The sequence below is a fragment of the Sebastes fasciatus genome, chromosome 18, assembly GCF_043250625.1.
Source record: "Sebastes fasciatus isolate fSebFas1 chromosome 18, fSebFas1.pri, whole genome shotgun sequence".
In the NCBI taxonomy this organism is placed as follows: Eukaryota; Metazoa; Chordata; class Actinopteri; order Perciformes; family Sebastidae; genus Sebastes; species Sebastes fasciatus.
In genome coordinates, this window is record NC_133812.1 from 25,465,103 (window position 1) to 25,488,004 (window position 22,902).

General features: G+C 39.9%; 1 long non-coding RNA gene across 2 annotated transcripts in view; it reads right to left on the reverse strand.

The window, feature by feature from the left end:
* Positions 1–22,902, reverse strand: part of LOC141755936 (uncharacterized) — a 117,592-nt gene that overhangs the window by 7,502 nt on the left and 87,188 nt on the right. The window contains exon 4 of one of the 2 annotated variants that reach the window (XR_012591370.1): positions 8,171–9,479. The exons of the other annotated variant lie outside the window; for it this stretch is intronic. This is a non-coding gene — a long non-coding RNA (uncharacterized LOC141755936). Of the gene's footprint in view, positions 1–8,170; positions 9,480–22,902 lie in introns of those variants that run through there. 2 annotated transcript variants of the gene reach the window in all.

Genomic DNA, 22,902 nt, shown 5'->3' on the forward strand with positions numbered 1-22,902 from the left:
TTGCCAAGTGGAGACTCTGTTGTCTTGGGCCCTTTATTGTACTCTAACTAACCCACTCAAAGGTCCCCTCTTGGACAATAGTAGTTCACTGTTCCTCACCATCACACCTCTTGAATTATTTGATTCTTGTCATCTTTTCTGTCAAAAAGGACCCGGTTTGTTTAGGTTTTAATTCCTCCCTGGAAACTGGAGATCAGTCCGACCTCAGAGGTAGACGTATTCACCCAATTAGGGATCACCGAGAGTCACAAACAACAACAATAAGTGTCCCTTTTGCAGCTTATTGTTGAGGCAGCAGCAGGAGTCTGGGGCAGAGTGTCCTGTCTGCTAACAAGTCTGCAGCGTCCATGTGTTGGTTGGTTAAAGCCACAGTGTGAAGCATTTAGGGGTATCTGGTAGCAGAGATGGAATATAATATTCATAAATATGTTTTCATTAGTGTAAAGTCACCTGAAACTAAGAATCCTGTTTTAGTTAGCTTAGAATGAGCCCTTCATATCTACATAGGGAGCGGGTTCTCTTCACAGAGTGCACCATGCTGCTCCGCCATGATTCTACAGTAGCTCAGAACGGACAAACCAAACACTAAATCTAGTGAGAGTCTTTCACGTTTTTAGCACCGTAGTTCTCCGACACTCTTGTGAAACTGCGATAACGTGAGCCAAATACTGCAAAACCGTGGTACCGCCAGCTGCCGTCTGACTTTAGTTGCCCCTAAAGTAGTGTTACTGTATTATGGTCAGGACGGCCTCTGAGCGAGGCGAAAAGCATTGCCAGAGACAGTTCAGAAAGGAGATGGTGCACTGAAAGGCAGTTTCCTGTATCTGTTGCATGGGTTTCGCCACTACCCCGCCTCTTTAGGAGACAAGCGGCAGGTCCCGAGTCACCAAAGTAAATATTGAACTCATTTTTCACAAGCCACATATCAATATCAAACAATAACTTTGTTCGAGCCCATCCCTTGTCTCAACAAACACACTCTCACATTTGCAAACGCCCCAGCTAACTCATTTTCGTAATGGCTGTTAGCTGTGTAAATATCTAATGTTAGCAAAAGAAAATATTAGGGTTGTCAATCGATTCAAATATTTAATCACAATTCATCGCAAATTAATCACACATTTATTATCTATTCAAAATGTACCTTAAAAAGGAGATTTGTCAAGTATTTAATATTCTTACACATGACTATGACTTGCCCCAAACTGCATGTGATTATCATAAAGGGGGCATGTCTGTAAAGGGGAGACTCGTGGGTACCCATTGAACCCATTTACATTCACATATCTGAAGGTCAGAGGTCAAGGGACCCCTTTGAAAATGGCCAAAGCCAGTTTTTCCTCGCCACAATTTAGCACAAGTTTGGAGCGTTATTTAACCTCCTTCGCGACATGGTTGGTAGCGATGGATTTATCAGGTTTTCTAGTTTCATATGATGCCAGTATATTCAAATTTGCGTTAACCGAGAATTTAGTTTGACTACTAATACTGTACTTGACGAATCAATGTGCTTCATTGCGTTTATATGATCACTTAGAGCACACTTTACTGTAACAGTCTGGGAGATTAACGGCGGGTGGAGGTGAGTACATCCACTGAACATCTACTGGCCACGGAGCAGCTCCACTGGTCCTACCAGCTTGGTCAGGCTAAGAGGAAAGGCAGTGATGTTTTATGTTCATCTGGGAATGCACCCCAAGGTTGTTACTGTAAAATCTATCAAACCCTTTCTCTGTGGGCTCATCTGACGACTCTAACAGGCCCTTTATACCTCCTCCAGCTCAGGGAGCGTCTCCGGGCCTAACCCCGCTGTGAACTGACAGCCATAATAATCGTTGTGTAATTAATCATCGGCGCAGGTTGCAGACTGAATATATTTGCTGCCCAGAAAAAAATTGTGTAGGGAGAGATGTTTTAATTTTGTGCCCGGCGTAGAGATGTTGCTTTGTTGACATTAATTGAGTTTTCCCCTTCTCTTACAGACTCACTCCCTCCTCTCCTCACACACACACACACACACACACACACACACACTGCGGTTGGTGACTCAGGGTCTCGCTTGGTTGCTCCGCTGGGCTCTGAGGATTTGTAACCTAAAATCCAGACTTGCACAGTGACAGTGTAACATCTCAGTAACTCTGCAAGACATTTGAAGTCTGGTGTGGTTTGAGAGCGAGGAGGGAGAAAAAGCGTGATAATTCAGCCATGCAATTTGGACTTAACATACTGATGTGTTCGCCAGTCGCTGCGTGCTACAAGCAGGAAGGAGATAAAACATGAAGTCTAAATCAAAAATGCAACTGAAGATCAGAGTAAAAAAATTAAAGGGAAATAAAAAAGCTCATCCTTAAATCGTATGATAATTACTAAGGCTGCCAAAGTTTAATTTCTTTAACGCATAAATGCAATCGATCTTCCGGAGCTTGAACCGAGCTCAGTTTTAAAGCCAGCATGAAGATACTGGTATCATATGAAACTAGAAAACCTGATGAATCAATTGGTACCAACCATGTCATACTAGCTTCTTCGCTAAAGAGGTTAAATAATGCTCCAAACTTGTGCTAAATTTTGGCGAGGAAAAACTGTCATGTCCATTTTCAAAGGGGTCCCTTGACCTCTGACCTCCAGATAAGTGAATGTAAATGGGTTCTATGGGTACCCACGAGTCTCCCCTTTACAGACATGCCCACTTTATGATAATCACATGCAGTTTGGGGCAAGTCATAGTCAAGTCAGCACACTGACACACTGACAGCTGTTGTTGCCTGTTGGGCTGCAGTTTGCCATGTTATGATTTGAGCATATTGTTTTATGCTAAGTGCAGTACCTGTGAGGGTTTCTGGACAATATCTGTCATTGTTTTGTGTTGTTAATTGATTTACAATAATAAATATATACATACATTTGCATAAAGCAGCATATTTGTCCACTCCATGTTGATAAGAGTATTAAATACTTGACTAATCTCCCTTTAAGGTACATTTTGAACAGATAGAAATGTGCGATTAATCTGCGATTAACTATTTTAATTGATCGACAGCCCTAATAATTACATGAGCTTTGGTGCAGAATAGCCAGCGTATAATGGGTGTATTCCCAACCTACGACGGCCCTTTTGAACAGCCTGATTAACAAAAGGCTTTTTCGACACGCTCATCACGCTGGCAGATGCTAAGACAAGAAGTGCTTGAGGGGAGTCAGTCAAGTCTTGGGGAACTTCTGGGAGAGGAAAAAAAAAAAAATCATCCCAAAATATCCTCCCCATTCTGTCTGTAAAGTTGAAAGTGACAACTGCAATACCTTTGTTCTTGGAGTGCAGCTGCAAAAATAGCTTTCAATAATGTATTAGGAGAATAAAGACCGTGAGCTGATTTCTGGGGAGACGGCGTTCTTCGGCTCTGTGGATGTGCCAAGACCAGGAGCTTTCTCTGCTGCTGTGCACCGACTGAGAGGAGAGATCAAGCTGCTGAACACAAACTGATCCTCTTGACTTCTAAAGATTGCTCTACTTATTCAGGCAGGAATGAAATCTTTGGCCTTGGAATAAACAGCTTATCCTTCGACATACAGTATATAAACTATCGCTGTTGATCGATTAAAATAGTTAATCGCGATTAATCGCAACATAATTGCACATTGTTTCATCTGTTCAGAATGTACCTTAAGCTGGACATACACTTTATGATTTTAGAAATGTTGTTGTGTACTCCCTACTCATACTGTACGAGTAGATCGTTTGCGATGTAAAGCCAAAGCTCACGATTTATGTGCTCACACTGTACGGTCCGTTCATCAACCACGACCTGAGCGCTCACACTGTACGTGTAAAATACTGTTGACAGTTGTCGATAAAGATTGGTTTGAAAGCTCCGAGGAAGGTAAAGTCTGTTTGCCAGCAGAGGTCTGTACGGGTCACAGTAATGCTAAGAAGGCAGAAACGTGCTGCTTTGATCATCTGTGCCATCCTGTTGGCTGAAACGTCTAAAAAACAAGAGGCGGCGGAGTATATGGACTCTCAGGTGGCGAGGAAGACGTGGACAGTATGGCTTGTCCATTTAGCAGCGAGAATTGGAGGAAAGCTAGCTACGTATATCTATAGCTAGTACACTGTTATCTTAATAGCTACACTCTGATAACTGTAAAGGAATCGGCTCGTGGCTCTGCTTCAACCGTGCAAGAGCCTGTGGATGGTCGACCAAAATTTCTGACATGTCAGAAATTCATCCGATCTTCCGACGGACGGTTGGGAGGAGTTGATCGGTCCTCAGTCCCTCCCTGTTCGCTGCACGGCAAACAACGTCCAACGAAGCTTAAATTCGGTCCAACTCTAAAAGTTGGGCCAGAAACCAGCTAAAATCGTACAGCGTATGCCCAGCTTTAAGGGGAGATTAGGCAAGTATTTAATCCTCTTATCAACATGGGAGTGGGCAAATATGATGCTTTATGCAAATGTATGCATATATGTATTATTGTAAATCAATTAACAACATAAAACAATGACAGATATTGTCCAGAAACCCTCACAGGTACTGCATTTAGAATAAAACAATATGCTCAAATCATAACATGGCAAACTGCAGCCCAACAGACAACAACAGCTGTCAGTGTGTCAGTGTGCTGACTTGACTATGACTTGCCCCAAACTGCATGTGATTATCATAAAGTGGGCATGTCTGTAAAGAGGAGACTCGTGGGTACCCATAGAACCCATTTACATTCACACATCTGGAGGTCAGAGGTCAAGGGACCCCTTTGAAAATGACCATGACAGTTTTTCCTCACCAAAATTTAGCGCAAGTTTGGAGCGTTATTTAGCCTCCTTCACAACAAGCTAGTATGACATGGTTGGTACTGATGGATTCATTAAGTTTACTAGGTTTTCTAGTTTCATATGATACCAGTATCTTCACTCTAGCTCTAAAACTAGAGTTTGCACAGCTGAAGACAAGCAGTGCAGAACAGCAAAGTAATGACTCTGAAATGCAAAGAGCCCCGACCGACGGAGCATTCACCTGAGGCTATGGAGGTTTAATTTCTTGCGTGCGTGAGTGTGATAAGTGGCAATCTGACTGTTGTGACTTTCCTTCAAGCTCTTGTGGAGGCCATTCAACCGGAGCACAAGTGGGGAAAAAGACAAATGTGAAATCTGAAGAAAGGAGCTCAACAGAATTCCAGGCAGGCATCAATTATTAAGGAAAGCAAGACAGCAGTGACACAATCTACAGATGATAACTTTTGTTTTGTTGGTTTGCTTGACAGTGTTTCGGGTGGTTTGACTCGGAATTAAATATTGCTTCTAGAAGTGAATATTTTAACAAAGGCACGTGGCATTCCTACTTTGAGATTTGCGGTGAGCTTTTTTCCTGTCTTGGCTCTCAGGTCATCAAACAGTCATCAGCAAACTGGGGAGTGTTTTAAATCCCATATTAAAGCTGCTCTAATCTGATTTTTTAAAGGTGCAGTGTGTACGATCTGGCGCCATCTAGTGGTGAGGTTGCAGATTGCAACCTACCGTGTGCCAAGTGCGTAGGAGATCTAAAAAAGATGTAAAAAAATATTGATACATTTAAGTATCACGATATTATGTTTGTGATACTGTGTCGATTCTCAAAAACATTTTTAATTAATAGTTTACGTGCAAAGATTCGTGACAGACAGTAGTGCTATGATGTTGGATGTTAAAGGGACTTTGATAAATGCAAATGCAGATCCAACTGTTCTGATTCCATAAAAAGTAAACTTTATTTTACTCAGATTTTATACATATGGTGATGTGTGGACATTTTTCCTAAAATTAGATTTAAAAAAAATTATTTGAATCGTAACCTCTTTATCATGATACATATTGTATCGCCAGATTCTTGCGAAAAAAACACTGCCCTAATTATCAATATTAATTATCAATCATTGCAGGTTTAATGCCTATTTTTTTCTGTTGTGTATTTTTTACTCAAACATAGTTTATTGATGCTTCCTTACCCCTATTTGTTTATTTAACTATTTATTTATTTAACTATTTATTTACTTATCTATTTAACTATTTATTTACTTATTTATTTAACTATTTATTTATTTAACTATTTAACTATTTATTTATTTATGCTTTGAACAATCCTGCTTATCTTTGATTTAAATATTTATTCATTTATTTATCTATTTATTTATCCTTTGAACAATCTTTCTTATCTTTGATTTAAATATTTATTAAAATGTTTTATTTCTGTTTCTTCTTTTTCAGTTTTGTTATGTTGTTGAATTCTTTCATTTGTAGCTGCCTACCAGATTTTGAAAAGTGCCTCATACACAAAGTATGTGTTCATTATAGCCCTCTCCAGCAGGGGGCACTCCAGCCACCTGCAACATCCTGCATGTATAATAAAGTCTTTATCTCAGCCTTAAAAGGGTTTTTATTTGAAGCGTTGAAAAGTCTCTGGAAGATAATAAAAAAAGGCTTTTATTCAACATGTGGGCCTCTTTTGTGTGGATTCACATGATGTCATCTTTTAATTTACGCCCCTTTTCTTGTCTTGAAAGAGTGTTTTGACTACACAGAGGAGCAGAATGACTCGAGTTTTCTGGTAAACATGTAATCTATTCTGTTCCCCCCTTTTTTTTATACAAACATAAAGAAAGCATAATGGATATTTATATATGCTGAGAGGTGATATCATCCACAGACGCAGCCACGCACTCACTTATCAAACCTGCAGTCTGCAAAATGAGTTTCACACGCTCGGTGCAACCCTCTGAAACTCTACATGTGTGATACCAGGTAGGTCGATTCTCTGAAACCAGCGTGTTAACTACGTACACCGCACTGACTCATGTGAGTGTATATGTGCCCACTGACTCATGTTGTGCTTATCTGTAATTCTGTGTAAGTACAGTGAGCAACGAACAAACAGAGAACCAGACCTGACCCCAGAGAGGCCTCGTTAGTCAGAGGAACAGGTCTCCACGGTGGGACTGTGTGGTCGGAAAATATAAAATATTCAAATGTGAATGTGGGAGCTGGAGAGCTGTCTGTGTGCCTCTACCTTTCTGCCTCTTTCTTTCAATCAGCATATCCTCTCACCCTCTGACTGTCTGTTAGTGGAGATAATGTAATTGAACTTTTCAGAATTACGTAGCTTTGACATCAATATCATTTAGATATTTATAAACTAAAGGGTGACGGGTTATTAAATGCATTACTGAAAAAGCTTTTAACCCTTTATTATCAAACCGTGGAGATAATGAATTAAAGCTGGTTTGATGCATCAAAAATATAATGTAAAGTCCACGTAGGGAGGAGGTCGGGATGGCTAGCTTCAATAACGTAACGTATTTAAACCTAACCAAGTAGTTTTGTTGTGTTTTTGTTTCAATTTCGTCGTCATTTTAAGACAAACCTTGATGATGTTTTTACTGAACCTAACAAAGTAGTTTTATTGCATTTTTACCTCCGCCAAGGCTGATGGCCTAGGAAGGAGGTGATGTTTTCACCGGCGTTAGTTTGTTGGTTTGTTGGTTTGGAGGATTACTACAAAAGTTCGTGATGGATTTGAATGAAATCTTTTGGAGGGGTATGGCACAATGAACAATTAGAATTTGGTGGCGATCCGGATCATGATCCAGATTCAGGATTTTTTTTAAGCATTACGATCAGCCAGAACATTAAGACCTCTGGGTATAACACAAGCGCAGTGTGACTGATGACGCGTGACCCCGCCTTCTTCCTTCAGAGAGAGAGAGCGGGGGATGCAGGGTGGGGGGAACAACTGTAGAATCTGCATTTTTTCACATTAAACTTGGTGAAATTACAGTTGAGTTTGACCAAATGCACACTTGGTGATTTTTGGAAAGAGTAACGACGACGGTTTAGGATAGTTTTATTTTGTTTCTGTCCAGTTTGAATGAAGTGTTTTATGATGCTCCGCTACGTACAGCTGATCTCAACATTAACAGAAATACACCTGGATGATGGCGCAAGCTGAACGGAGAGGAGGGGCATTCGAACTCGGGCAGCTTGGCGGAGAGTTCTAGTTTTGTTTTGTTTTGTTTCCATTTATGTTAATCAACCAAATGTGTTTAAAACTGTTTACTGTGAGATAGGGTTGTGTATCTGGACCCATATTCCTAGTCATGCTAGTGGCATTGCTCTAGGGATGGACATACCGCTACTTTATTGGACCAAAGTGGAACATCTCAACAACTACTGGTTGGACTGCCAGAGCATTTTCATGGTCCCCGGAGAATACATCTTAATGACTTTGGTGATCCTCTGAATAAACCACTCGTGTCACCACGAGGTTCACATTTGTGGTTTTGAGACGTTCATGTTTCCCTCAGGATAAATTGTAATAACTTTGGTGATCCACTTTTTTCTTCATCATCGACTACTTTGGTTTGCAAAACAAACAACGTGACTCCCATCAACCTCAGCTGTACTTTGTGTTTAGTGACTCATAAGCAAATGTTAGCATGCTAAACACACTAAACTAAAATGGTAAACATTCAGCCTGGTCACACGGAGAGGTGTGTGAGTGACACGATAATGCGCAGGGCAAACGCGTTTCATAACAATGCCGTTCTTGCCTTGAAAGAGACATCATGGTTTGGCTTAAAATGATTACATTATGTGAACGTTGACTTTTGGTTTCACACGGGACATGAACAGCGGTCTCCTGGAGGAAAGTCCTGTGTTTGTTTGACCCATCTACCACACCTCCTGCCCGCCCGTAGTGGACTTTCTCGCGTGTTATACTCGTTATTATACCATTAACAGTTGCTTGATGTACTCACTTGCTGTGGCCTTCAGCGGACTATTAGATGCGTCAAAGACAAATGTAATCCGTGACAAAATACGTTTCCCTCGAAACATAATTGGGAATTCAGTTTAGTTGTATGGGAAGACAAATATAGAAAATCACAAGACTTATCCTCTGATGAATCTATATGTTTTCATACATTAGAAGCCAAACACTGAGCTAATCAATTCAAGCGTTGCTGAATCTGTCTGCTTGTAAATGTTCGTTGCCTGACCTCACTCAAAAAACTGTGTGCTTCTTCTTTTGTATTGAAAAAGCTGTGATGGTGTATTACAAGCTGACATTTCTGCCGCTGGCCTTTAAATTGGCTGTTTGTGTGTCTTTGTCCTGTGTTTAACTGTGTGTTAGGTCAGATTAACAAATGGTAAGGCCGGTGGCGGGCTGAATAACAGCATTAAACCAGAGGACAATGGGAGCGTGGGACTAAGCCCTTTCACAACCTGTCTGACGGCTTGTTGCGTTGATGTCATCCTCTGACTCAGGCCGTTACCATCGCCGCTGTCACCCTGGACGCTTGGCTGCATGACATCACCAAATGACACATATCACTCTCCGCTACTGCCTCTCTGCTTTCATTTCTCTCTCTCTCTCTCTCTCTCTCTCTTTTTCCGTCTCAGTCATTTGCATACTCATCAGCTTTCCTGCATTGTAGGCTTCCACTCTGTCAGTCTGTGAACACGGAGGAGGAGAGCATGAAAGGACATCATTAGTTTTCCAAGGAGACTCAGATAAAAAGAGAGAACAAAGATCGCTGGGTCACGTGACGTTCTCTCAGGAGGATTTTTGTTAATAGAGTATAAGATTTTCTATAAAGTAGTTACTGATGTTGGCAGCAGGTAGCAGAATAACAAATATGGTGAATGTCATCATTCATTGTTTCAGTACATCTTTACAGCATGTTAACATTTAAAACAGGCTCCAATGGTTTGGATCCAGGTGATATGACAACCCGACATCACGCCAAAGTGTGTAATAGACCCGCCTATCCACCAGAAGATGTGCGTGTATTGCACATGTGTATGAAGGTGCAGAACCAGCAAGGGACAACAAAACCTCTTAGTTAGGTTTAGGCAACAAAACCACTTAGTTAGGTTGAGGAAAAACATCATGGTTGGCCTTAAAATAAGTACGTAAACTAAGTACACTACATACGGAAACAACAGAACATAAGTACAGAAAACACGCCACAAACGTCACTTAAAACACGTCACAAACGTCACTAAAAACATCATAAACGTCACTAAAAACACATCACAAACGTCACTAAAAAACACATCACAAACGTCACTAAAAACATCAAAGACGTCACTACAAAATATGCCACAAATGTCACTAAAAACATCATAAACATCACTAAAAACACGTCATAAACATCACTTAAAACACGTCACAAACGTCACTAAAAACATCACAAACGTCACTAAAAACAAAACACTAGTCTCAAACACCAGCTCTGAGCACAGCATATTTACGCTGATAGATTTACATCGCAGTCAGTCACCTGGATCCAAAACATTGGAGCCTGTTTTAAATGTTAACATATTGTAAAGATGTACTGAAACAATGAATGATGACATTCATACTATTTGTTATTCTGCTACCTGCTGTCAACATTGTCAAAATTATACTTAAGTACAGTACTTGAGTAAATGTACTTAGTTACATTTCATCGCTGCCAGCAGATGAAGTTTGCTCAGTTGACGACGGTTGTTTATGGGAGACGGGATTGTAACCAGTCTCAGTTCAAATACGGTCTTTGATGGGGATGGTCTTAGTCTACGTTTGTCACTTTTGTCACTTCCTGTTTGCATAACGGCGGTCATAACCGACACCGTGATCTAATTTAGGCAAATAAGGTGGACCCGCAGTAAACCGTCACAGTCGGTGTCATTTAGGCTGATATGACGGCTTTATTTTCACACTATCTTTACGAGCGCAACTACTCGTTCGTACTGGTCCAGCGTATATGTAAAGCAGCTGTAGTGATATCAGTCTGACGTTATCATGCTCAGTGTTGATTAAAGGAGGAAATTCCACGGCAGGCAAATCCATTTTCACATGTAGCAGGAGAATAGCATCAAAAAGCTTTAATATGTTTCTGCATTAGGATACAAAGCAGAATGTATTGGTGGAATACGCTTTTGGAAACTTTCTTATCTAAGTGTATAATGTCTTAAAGTCTCAATAAGTACTCCAAAAACTCGTATTTATGTGTCCAATGTAGACGTTGCTTATGGCAAAAAGGTCAGCCTTCAACTTCCACCGTTAAATATTAGTTTACTATTCACTGAATAACTGAGCACATCTATTATTCAATAGCCGATTCAGGAAAGGTTTTAAAATTTGCTATTCCATACACCTGGTGTCTGGTAAAGTTCTTCCTTTGCAAAATCATCCTGTCATACAGGAAGTGAAGCGTTTTACATTTCTGACAGCTGCAACAGCTTGTGTAGAATAATGTCGGGAAGCTGAAGAGTTAGCATGAGCAGTATTAGCAACCGTGACTGAAGAGATGAAGGGAAGAGCACTAACTATAGACACTTGATTTGAAAACCCTCTTCAATAAAAGACACACAATCTCATAGTTTCTCATTTAAAGAGGACTTATTATGCTTATTTTCAGGTGCATACTTGTATTTTAGTTTTCTACTAGAACATGTTTACAAGCTTTAATGTTCCAAAACACTGCAGCACCTCTTTTCACCCTAGTAGACTTTGCTCTACTTTGTACTGATAATTCACGAAGGACGGATGAATGAAGTCATCGAGACACAATAAATAAACACGCATTGTTGCCATAAATGAACAAGTTAGTCCTCCACTCCTGAGCTCCATCTTACTACTACTTTATGATTCGTGTTTTGCATTAGCTCATGCATTAGCCGCGTCCGCAATGACGGCAGTGGCTGTAAATCTTGAACATGTTTAATATTTACGATTTGAGATCGGTGCGGCTGGAATGGACATCCGAGCCGATTGGGGGGGATGTAAAAAACACTCTTAACATACCTCACGCCACAGGAATATCTGGCAAGATAATCTTTAGAACCATTAAAAACATCGGGGATTTGCTGGCGATCGTCGGGAAGGTGAAACGGGCCCAAAATCGGCTCGATCCTAGGCATGTCGCAGTAGTCAGTGTTACGCGGTGGTCGGGCACACACCGATTACATTACTTGCTCACTACCGCCTACATCGTTTTGCTTTTATTTACAGAAATAAAACACATTTAGTTTTCGAGTATCAACGCTGTGTTATCAATACAAAGTCGGATGACGGACGCTACAAACTGAAAGTGTCTGCTCCCTATGGAGTCTCAGCTCAGAGCAGCAGGAGTCAGATTTCACACACAAACGGGACGAGAGAGAGTTGACAGACGAGACGATGGCGGAGGATTTGGTGTCAAAGCGAAAAAGCAAAAGCGCCTATTTGGCAATATTTGCGATTTAAACCCAATGCTATAAGGGAACCGTAACGTTAATGAGGTAATCGAAGTGAGGGAGGAGGACGGAGCGGTCACAGCTGGTGTGCGTGGCGGAGCAGAGCCGGGTGGAAACCTGCAGCCCTCGCAGTGAAAGCTCTACCGTAAAAAGCCAGACACACCACCACCCGACGTTAAAGATCAAAGTAAGTGCGCTACACATAATGACCGTCATCTTTTCTTGTAAAATGTCCGGTGTAGTCTGTAACACCGGTGTTGTCACAAGTTTATTAACCAGTGGGAAAATTTCGATTCTTGTGTAGTGTGTGCCCTGCAATACTTGGTGACATCACAACGTTACGGAAGAAAAGGCGGGACTTCAAGCGCGGCGTTTAAGTCAGTTCAGGAGCAGTGTTTCTGTGGGAGAGAGTAACTCCCTTTGGTGTGGACTTTGTAACTTTGCAGACCTTTTACATGCACGAAAAAACTATATAACACACTAAAAGAAGCACAAAAGCATAAAAGGTCCTCTTTAAACAAAGCCAGAAAAACTGTGTCCTCTAATTCCTGACTTGCTATACATCGTCTCCCATTAACTTAGAGTATTATAAATGCAGTTATACTCCAGAGAAGTTCATTCCCAAAGCATAGAGGCAGCTGCCAACAGAGGCTAAAAACCTCATCCCCCCCGAGGGACGGCCATGCAAGGCTAAAAGGCCCTGGCTCCCACACAGCCATGCAGCAGGTGACCCCCTGTCCTAGAAACAGTTGCTATTTAGACGTGATTAGCAACGGCTGCAGAGCGAGAGAGAGAGAGAGTCATTGTTATTTATATTGTGTCATCCCTGTTTGTTTCAAAGGTTGAGGGATCTATTCCTGATAAGTCGCTCCACTCGAGGGTCACGGCGGAGAAGTTTAGTTTATAACCTCTAAGAAGACATTTCGTAAGCAACACGCTCACTGTAGGCGATGGGTATAAATATCAGAAGACATCATCTAATACCCTCAGTCGTGTAAATCCATCCATGTGTATGATATGCTTCCATTCTGGGATAAGGTCAGAATTAAATTGGGCTCCCACTGCAGGGAGAATGACAATATTTGCTATTCTTGAGATCATTATCTCAGATTTCATCAGAGCATGAGGTAAACCAAAAAATTGCAAGAGCACACGCTGTCACTGTACGTACTCATCAAGCACGACAAGAGATCAGTGACGCTTCATCACTGGCTTTATGCACGGTAAGCGGAGTACATACGTGAGGCGAGCGAGAGCGAATGTTTACATTTTTTGATCGTTAACTAAACAATATTTGGTTGTTGCTAAGTGACCGTGAGGATGATTCAGCCTTCCTCAGGCGAAGGGGACATGCCAACTTGAATGAATAATACTGAGCAGACTGGCCCAACTCAGGAGAAAATAGGGTTGTTATGAGTTCAGTGATGTGGCTGTTATTGTTCGGTGTAAACTATACTTCTCCTGGTAATCTGTCACAGCCTGCTGGGCCTCCTCGCACCGACCGGCAACACTCGCAGGGAGACGTTTGTCCTTTTAGCAGCACATGATGGTTTTAGTTTTATTTTCACTGCCTACAATCAGCAGCTAATTTCAGTAGTTCTCAGCCCGCAGTCGGAACTCCCCCGAGGGCTGTGAGATGGTTTTGGAGGAGGCGGGTCAAAAGATCAACTGTTATGAAATGTCTTATAAATATACTGCTAATAATAATGTTTCTTTCTTAACGTACTGATATAGTAATACATTGATATCTCTATACATACTACATACTCCTCATCATGCGCATACATTAGGGCTGTCAATCCATTCAAATATTTAATCACGATTTGCAAATTTTATCTGTTCAAAATGTACTTTAAAGGGAGAATTGTCGAGTATTTAATATTCTTATCAACATGGGAGTGGTCAAATATGCTGCTTTATGCAAATGTATGTATATATCTATTATCAGAAATCAATTAACAACACAAAACAATGACAAATATTATCCAGAAACCCTCACAGGTACTGCATTTAGCATAAAAAATAGATAGATAGACCCATAGAACCCATTTTTATTCACATATCTGGAGGTCAGAGGTCAAGGGACCCCCCTTTGAAAATGGCCATGACAGGTTTTCCTCGCCAAAATTTAGCGTAAGTTTGGAGCGTTATTTAACGTCCTTCGTGACAAGCTAGTATGACATGGTTGGTACCGATGGATTCATTAGGTTTTCTAGTTTCATATGACTCCGGGAGAACAGCAGGGAGAGAGGGGAGGGAGGTCAAAGGCGTTTGTGGGATCCATATTTTATCATCTTATCAGAATCCAATCTCTTATATCATATATAGTATATCATTTATATCGTTTATAGTTGGTTATCAGAGTGTTTTCTTGCAAGATTCGCTCGCGGCACGCAGAGAAAATAGACCTGAAACTATCGCTGAAGATCGATTTACATGGGAGCCGAAAAGACGCAGGCAACGCTTCTCCAAAAATCGCGGTGCTTCGCGGCCTATGTGAACCTGCTGTATGAAATGAAAGCAGTTGAAGTGTCAGTTTATGTTATTTCTGTGTAATTCATATTTTGTGTGATCTGCTTTATGTTTGACTATAACTCACTGTTATTACTAACCGTTCATTGTCAAATAAAGGTTACATATTTGGCAGACTTTCATCTGATGTATAATGCCTCGTAAATGTAAATTTACTGTTAAAAACTGTTAAATAGTAGTTGTTCCTTAAAGCTGAAGTAGGCGAAATTGGAGCAAATATGATTTAAAAAAGTTATTTTTACAAAACGGTTGCTATATCCTGACAGCAGTACATGAAACAGGTAACCTGAAAAAAAATCATGTGCCTCTGTGTCCTCCGGTGCTCCTAACGGCATCCTCAAGATTTCCCAGACCGGAGGAAAACAAGCAGTAAGAGCTGATCTGAGGTCTGCTGTCCAGCTGCCGTCTATGGAGCCGGCTGTCAATCACTCGCGAACTCCGACCAAACGGTCAAACTAGGCAGCGCTGATCAAATATGAATCAATATTCTGTTATGTTAATGTCTATTTCTCTCCTCAGATGTTTTCAGAATCATCTTGTAGTGCACGGTTTAGCTGTAAAATGAGAACGTTTGTGACGCGGCCACCATTGTGAAATCGTTTGAAGGAATGCCAAGTTCTGGTCACATGACCGGAGCACAGCCAATAGGAACGCTCTCTCTCTGTAATGACCTGTGATTGGTCAAAGTCTCCCGTCACGGGCTAGATTTTCTAAAGTCTGAAAACAGAGCCATGAGGAGGAGCAGAAGTCTAGTTATCTCTCAGATCACTTGAATTATAATATGCTGAAAGGTTATTATGGAATTTTTGCCCAATGATGCCAAAACTATACTGCCTACTGAAGCTTTAATGCTTTGTAGCCCAGTATCCAAACATACACAACATGAAAAGTAAGCTCTCTGTTCCTTTAAACAAAGATTTACGTTGTCATCAATTCATTTTTGTACTTCTGACCTACTTTAAACACGATTAAATCTAATTTCATACAGTGTGTTGGTGTAACGGTGACTAATAACGACTTCTCAGTGTGGCGATGAAATCTAAGATGTGTTCGCTAATTTACATGTTGGGTGCAGAAACCGATCTTATCACGTCTTCTGATATTACGAGGAGTAATACGAGTGTTTTAGGGAGTTTTCTCACCGTACCTAATATACATGTCTGTTTGTTACTTGCAAAAGTTCAGAAAGGAAATCGACTTTCCATCCAATAAATATAAGAAATAAACAAAGAACATGTAATCATGGTGTGACAGTATTTCAGAGGGAGGCACCATAATGCATTGACAGACTGCACTTTTTGGTTTTGGGTCTCTGAGAGCTCAGGCAGTTTGTACGATGATAGTCACACAGCCCGAGCTTTAATGATGAACAGAACGTTATTCTGGAGAGCTGTGTCAGTCCTCGGTTAAGGTCTCGCTCATTCAATTAAATTGCCTAATGAAGCTAATGAAAATGATTTAAAAATGGCAGAGAGAGCAGCCCAGCAAGTTTGGAGAGGTTAGACACATTTGAAGCTGTGTGTTGTGTTACAGACTAGCGGGCTGGAGGCTGATAAATATGCAGAAAGTAAAAAGGGCATAGGTCGACAGGCTGTTGAATCTTTGGCAGCGTCCCTCCCTGCCATCGCTGGACATGTTGCTTTACAAGCTGTTGAGTCTGCAGTAGGCCCATCTGTGCCATTCCCTCTTAGACACCATCAGCAGCAACATTTGTCCATTTTTCAAATCCTCAGCATTGAATAAGAAATGAAGTTAATGGCCAGATGGGATGAAATACTGAGAGCGGAGGGGGTCTTTTGCATATTAAAAACATAAAACACAGCAATTAGTAAATGGGCCTAATTTGTAAGTCAAACGCCGTCCCCCAGGGGGCTTCGCTAAATGAATGCATGTATGACAACTGGTTTCCAAGGTTACATAAGGTCGAGATCTTCCTGTGCTGCTCTAAATGTGACTTTGCGTCTGCACCTCGCTGCAGACAGGAAGTGGTTTTAGGTCTTTCATCTGGGCCAGCGAATACCGCAACACCATCAGTCATATTTTCCATGCCGAGTAAAAAAAAAAAGGTGAAACCACTTGACTGTGTTTAACATCAAAGTTTGACATTATCACATATCATGTGTGTGATCTCTAAACACACACACACACAAAGACGCACTCTGTCATGTTTTCCATCGGCTGACATTTATAGAAAAGGAAGATAGTCGGCTCAATCCGGTTCAAGATCTCGCAAAAATGGTTGTAAAATGAGGTTTCTCATCCTGTTGAGCATTCAAAATGAAATAAAATAAGGCTTATATACATCTGTAAACCTTTTATCATTTTAACATCCACCTGCTCCCACTTCCCTGTGACACCAGAACCGAGAGATTACTGGTACTAATGTCACTTTGGCATCTTTTACAGCAAGCAGCACAAAAAGGAAACAAGCATAAAATAATCAAAAACAAATGTTTTCTCGCGCTGAAATGTATAAATACAGGATAATATATTACCTCACTGATATTTCAAAGGAGAACATTTCATACCATCACGATACTTAGGTGCAGATTTGATATGTATTGCGGTTCAATATTATGATTTATTGTGATTTTTGTTAACTTTTTTAACACTAGACCATGAGAAAAAGTTGAATCATACACTTCTAGGGACTTTTACTTTGGAAAATATCTAAATTAATACATTTAAATGTTTGATTTTCAGCATGTATGTAGTCAGAGATGTCCTGATGAAGTCAAATATATCAGTCAAAGAAAAGATTAAAGACATTTCCCTCACAAATTAGTGGTATTTTCTTTTTAATTTATAAGGGACATGTAATGTTTTATACTTCTGGTGAATATAATCCAATCAATCTTATTTCCATATATGTATTTTGTACATACAGTTCTCTTTGTTAACACTTTATTTTGAAAACCGGACGTGTATACTTCCTCTAACTTCTCCAAGTCCGTCTCTAGCTCTCCCGTCAGCTCCGTTTTCTTTATACATCCATGGTCATCTCCATCCATTTAACATAAATGTCAGTATCTGGGTGCTCTACAGTCGTAGCGTTGGCCTGATTTGACCACGAAGATGAGAGCGAAGACCGGCTTGACCGCACACGCAGTTGGCAGGTTTAACAGACATTTATTTAAATGAAAATCTTAAGGACTATTACGTCCAATATTGAGAAAATCAAAAGTGACTTAAAGCACAAAACAGGATGTGTTTACTTTATTAAAATTAATCCAAAACTCTGATCTGTCCTTAATCTTTACCAGTGTTTTTGTTGCCCAAACACTTAGCTTACTCTACACAAATACATCCCTTCCTCTCTTCTACGATGTTGCCAGTGAACATAATTCATGCTGCATTTCTCTCAAGACTTATTTAGAAAAGCACATTATTAGTATATAAATGTTGTTTCAAGGTTTCATCCACGGTTGAGTTAGCACTGAGTGTTTCTAAGAACCAGCATGATTTCCAGGAAACCTGTTAGCATCTGAATTGTTGCTGATCATCATCAGTAACTGTGTCATCATGCAAACTCCTGATCAAAACACGACCCCTTATCTAATCCTTTTCACAGCGTCGATGGTTCTTGGTAATCCCTCATGTCTTCTTTGACGTAGCTATTAATTCACTCTGTCTGTGCTGAACAGAAAGCCCCTTTATTAGATGTAAAAACGTTGACGCCAGTTAGAGAGAATATCGTAGTGTCGGCTTGACAAACATTTGGTTGAATGAAACCAGCCACACAGGCAGAACTGGTTGAATTTACATAACCGCTCAGGTCCTGCTGCAGACGCTGTTTGAACTCCCAACAGACGCTTCACACACCTCACAATTCTACCATTACTAATGTATAACAATATCTAAAACTATTACTGAAGTTATGGTTGTACAGCAATCTACAAATACTCCATTACAAGTACAAGTCCTGCATTCAAAATCATTCCTAAATAAATACTCAGAAGCATTATCAGCAAAATACTATAAGTATCAAAAATAAAAGTACTTCTTCTGCAAAAAACCTACCTTAAAGGGAGATTTGTCAAGCATTTAATACTCTTATCAACACGGGAGTGGACAACTATACTTGTTTTATGTAAATGTATGTATATATTTATTATTGGAAATCAATTAACGACACAAAACAATGACAGATATTGTCCAGAAACCCTCACAGGTACTGCATTTAGCATAAAACAATATGCTCAAATCATAACATGGCAAACTGCAGCCCAACAGGCAACAACAGCTGTCAGTGTGTCAGTGTGCTGACTTGACTATGACTTGCCCCAAACTGCATGTGATTATCATAAAGTGGGCATGTCTGTAAAGGGGAGACTCGTGGGTACCCATAGAACTCATTTACATTCACATATCTGGAGGTCAGAGGTCAAGGGACCCCTTTGAAAATGGACATGACAGTTTTTCCTCGCCAAAATTTAGCGCAAGTTTGGAGCGTTATTTAACCTCCTTTGCGACAAGCTAGTATGACATTGGTTGGTACCGATGGATTCATTAGATTTTCTAGTTTCATATGATACCAGTATCTTTACTTTAGCTTTAAGACTGAGCCCGCTACAACCTCTGAAAGATCGCGTTAACGTTACAGCCCTAGTTCATTGTTTTGTTCTATCGAGAATCGAGGAATTTCACTAGTATTGGTATCGACTACTAAATTTCTGGTAACATGACATCCTAGTAACTACAGCTGTCAGATTAATGTAGTGGAGTAAAAAGTACAATATTTCCCTCTGAAATATAGCGGTAGTAGACGTATAAAGTAGTGTAAAGTGAGTACAGTACGTGAATTAATGTGGTTATTTCCACCTCTGTATAACGGGTCCCTCAATTTATCTGAAAAATCTAAAATCACCAAATTTGGAGAGACATAGCTTTCACTGGACAGCGATGAAGTGATGTTTGTCATGTCAATTTTATTGTATACAATCCAATTTAACACATTTGCCTCTTATGGTTTTCTTTTTGTTCTTTAAAAGTATAAATTTTGCCTTTTAAACACTGACATTTTAAATCATTTGGCCACTAAATATCAGAAAGACATAAAACAAGACCAGTATATTGAAAATAATCACATTTTTTTATCCTGAATTTAAAAAAAAAAACACCAAACTTTAGTCTCCTCTGATGGCCGGGGCTGCTCGTTCTTTTACCCTCTATCACGAGTGAAACCGGAGTAGCTGTGAATCCAATCTGAATAGGCTTTGATCAGCTGTGTCCATGTATAAATAACTGTACAAAGGGCTAATAATAGAAGCAATAATGCATGCCCTGCATTGTTTCAGGTTGCCAAAGGAGGATAAATAGAGAGCTCAGATTATATTTGGGGTCTGAAGCCAGCGAGACCCCTTTCACCGCAACATGGGTCCTCCTGTCATATGGGACGGAGCAGTCAGCCAACTTGGCACTTGTTTAACGGCTCCTGCTGCCAAAGACACCTACTTATTACCACCACGATGTTACCTCCCTATCTCACATACAGGCCACTTCTATTGTCGTACACAAGCAAGATCTTCATTTTGATGCTTTTTGTTCTTTCATTATGTTATAATACAGTTACTTCAACAGCAGGTTGGTCACTTTACTCTTTCAAAAATTTAAAGAAAGGTCAGTTGATGTTTTTAAATTGATAAAAAGTGAGGAAATGAAGCAACAAACTCTGCCTTAAAGGTCCCATATCGTGCTCATTTTCAGGTTGTATTTTGTGTTTCTACTAGAACATGTTTACATGCTGTAATGTTTAAAAAAACTTTATTTTCCTCATACTGTCTGCCTGAATATGCCTGTATTTACCCCTCTGTCTGAAACGCTCTGTTTTAGCGCATTTTGACGGAATTGCGACGGAATTGCAACAGAATTGCGTTGCTAGGCAACAGCTTGGGTCCATGTGTACTTCCTGTCAGCTGATGACATTCACATACACTGCAACCAGGAATAAACTGGGACACATTTAGAAGGTTTACGTATAAAATTGTGTTAAGGGTCTAAATATTGTATATTTGTGACATCACAAATGGGCAGAAATCCTGACAGCTTGTTTCAAATGCAGAGTTTCTGAATACAGGCTGTGTGTGTTTCCCTGTGGATTGAGTGTTTCGATACTTTCACAGTATTTATACAGAACTTAAGCCTGCTTTATAATAAAAAAACATGAAAATCTCACTTTTTTATAATATGGGACCTTTAAGTGTCCCATTAACGTGTGTTATTTTAACCAGGAATATAGTTTACCTCAGTTTAGTTAACTGGTTTTATTGGGAATAATAACAAGAACTGGTATCATCAGGTGTGTGTCATGGATTTATCTGTAACATTTAAGTTGTATTCAATCTAAAACATACCAACGTATTGCTGGAAAATTGTGTAAAAACTTCCTAAAATACATGCATATAATGTGTCCCTGTGAGCTCACTATATATATATATGTACACCCTTTGCGAGTGATTGAAGTGGTAACTGTAACCTGAGGAAAAACCAGAAAGACAAAGAACCCAGAAGAGTAATATGAGGAGACGTGCAGCTGAAGGAATATTAAAATGTAGAAGCGGTTTGTTTGTTCATAAAGGTGCAGATGTCGTCTAGCGAGCTCAGCAGGCCTTTTCGGATGATTCATTCGGAAAGAGCTGACCAGAAAGACGAGGGAGGAAATATAAAACACGGGGAATGAAAAGATAAAGGAGATATTTCAGTATAAAGACACACACATCTTTGTAGTCCCTAATCTTTATTTAATTTAATATTATACCTCTTCCGAGGAGGTGACAGTTTTGGTCCAGTTTCTTTATCTATTCGTCGGCAGCATATCTCAAAAACATAACAGTTTTGAATGAAATCTGGTGGGAGGATAGCTCATTGAACAAGGAACAAGGGATTTATTGTATCTGACGTCATAGCAGGAAAAGCACAGGTGTTATAACATTAACAATGACTCTATTCTATTCCCAGGAAGCATGACAGTGTGACAGTGAGCGATCATGAACAACATCAGGATCCTGAAACTGAAGCAGCTAAATGGAATTCAGCCATCGTTAATTATTATATTAATTATGCTTTTCATACTGTGATGTGTGAAAATGTGTTCAGTGTCATTTGATTTATGTTGTTAAAGACATATCTGGACCAACTGACTGGTAATTTCATGGGAATTAGTATAATTATTTTATTGCAATTAAGTTGTAAAATTGTATTCTATTTTATTAATCACTTATTTTTTATTGTATTTAAGTTATATACTTTCCTTCTATTTTTTTCTATTTTTATTATTTCATGAATCACTTATTTTTTTGTTTCTTGTTGGGTCTCTAAACTATGGTGTCAAAGTGTTAAAATCGTAGGACAAGTTGATAAAATAAATATACAGTATATATACACATAAATGTGTATACATGTACACATGCGTATACATACATATATTTATACCCAATTGTCTGACACATGATTAAAACACATTATTCACATGTCTAACTAGCTTTTACTTTAATTTCTTCAGCCTCAGCAGCTCTATTCAATCTAACTTCATACAGTATGTTGGTGTGACGGTGACTAATAATGACTTCTCAGTGTGGCGATGAAATCTAAGATGTGTTTACTAATTTACATGTTGGGTGCAGAGATTGATCTTATCACGGCTTTTTCATATTACAGAGTATGTTAGGGAGTTTACCTAATATACATGTCTGTTTCTTACTTGCAAAAGTCAAGAAATAAACAGAAAAACATGTAATCATGGTGTGACAGTATTTCAGAGGGAGGCACCATAATGCATCGACAGACTGGGCTGATCATTTTTCTCTGAAAGCTCAGACAGTTTGTATGATGATATTATATTCTTATTATAACAACAGAGCTCCATTTGTACTTGTGAGTTAAGAGTTTACGAGCAGCACGTGAAGGCACCGTGTCTTCTTCCTCCAGCCTCCTGGAGAGACTTTTGATTGGCTGCCAGTGACATCATCCTGCTCGTTTGGTGGGACTGAAGGCAGTTCAAGCGACATCCCTCCTCTCCTCCTCCTCTCCTCCTCCTCTAAACCCTCCTCCTCTCCATTTCTCCTCCTCCTCTCCTCCTCTTCCTCTCCTCCTCCTCCTATCCTCCTCTCTTATCCTCCTCC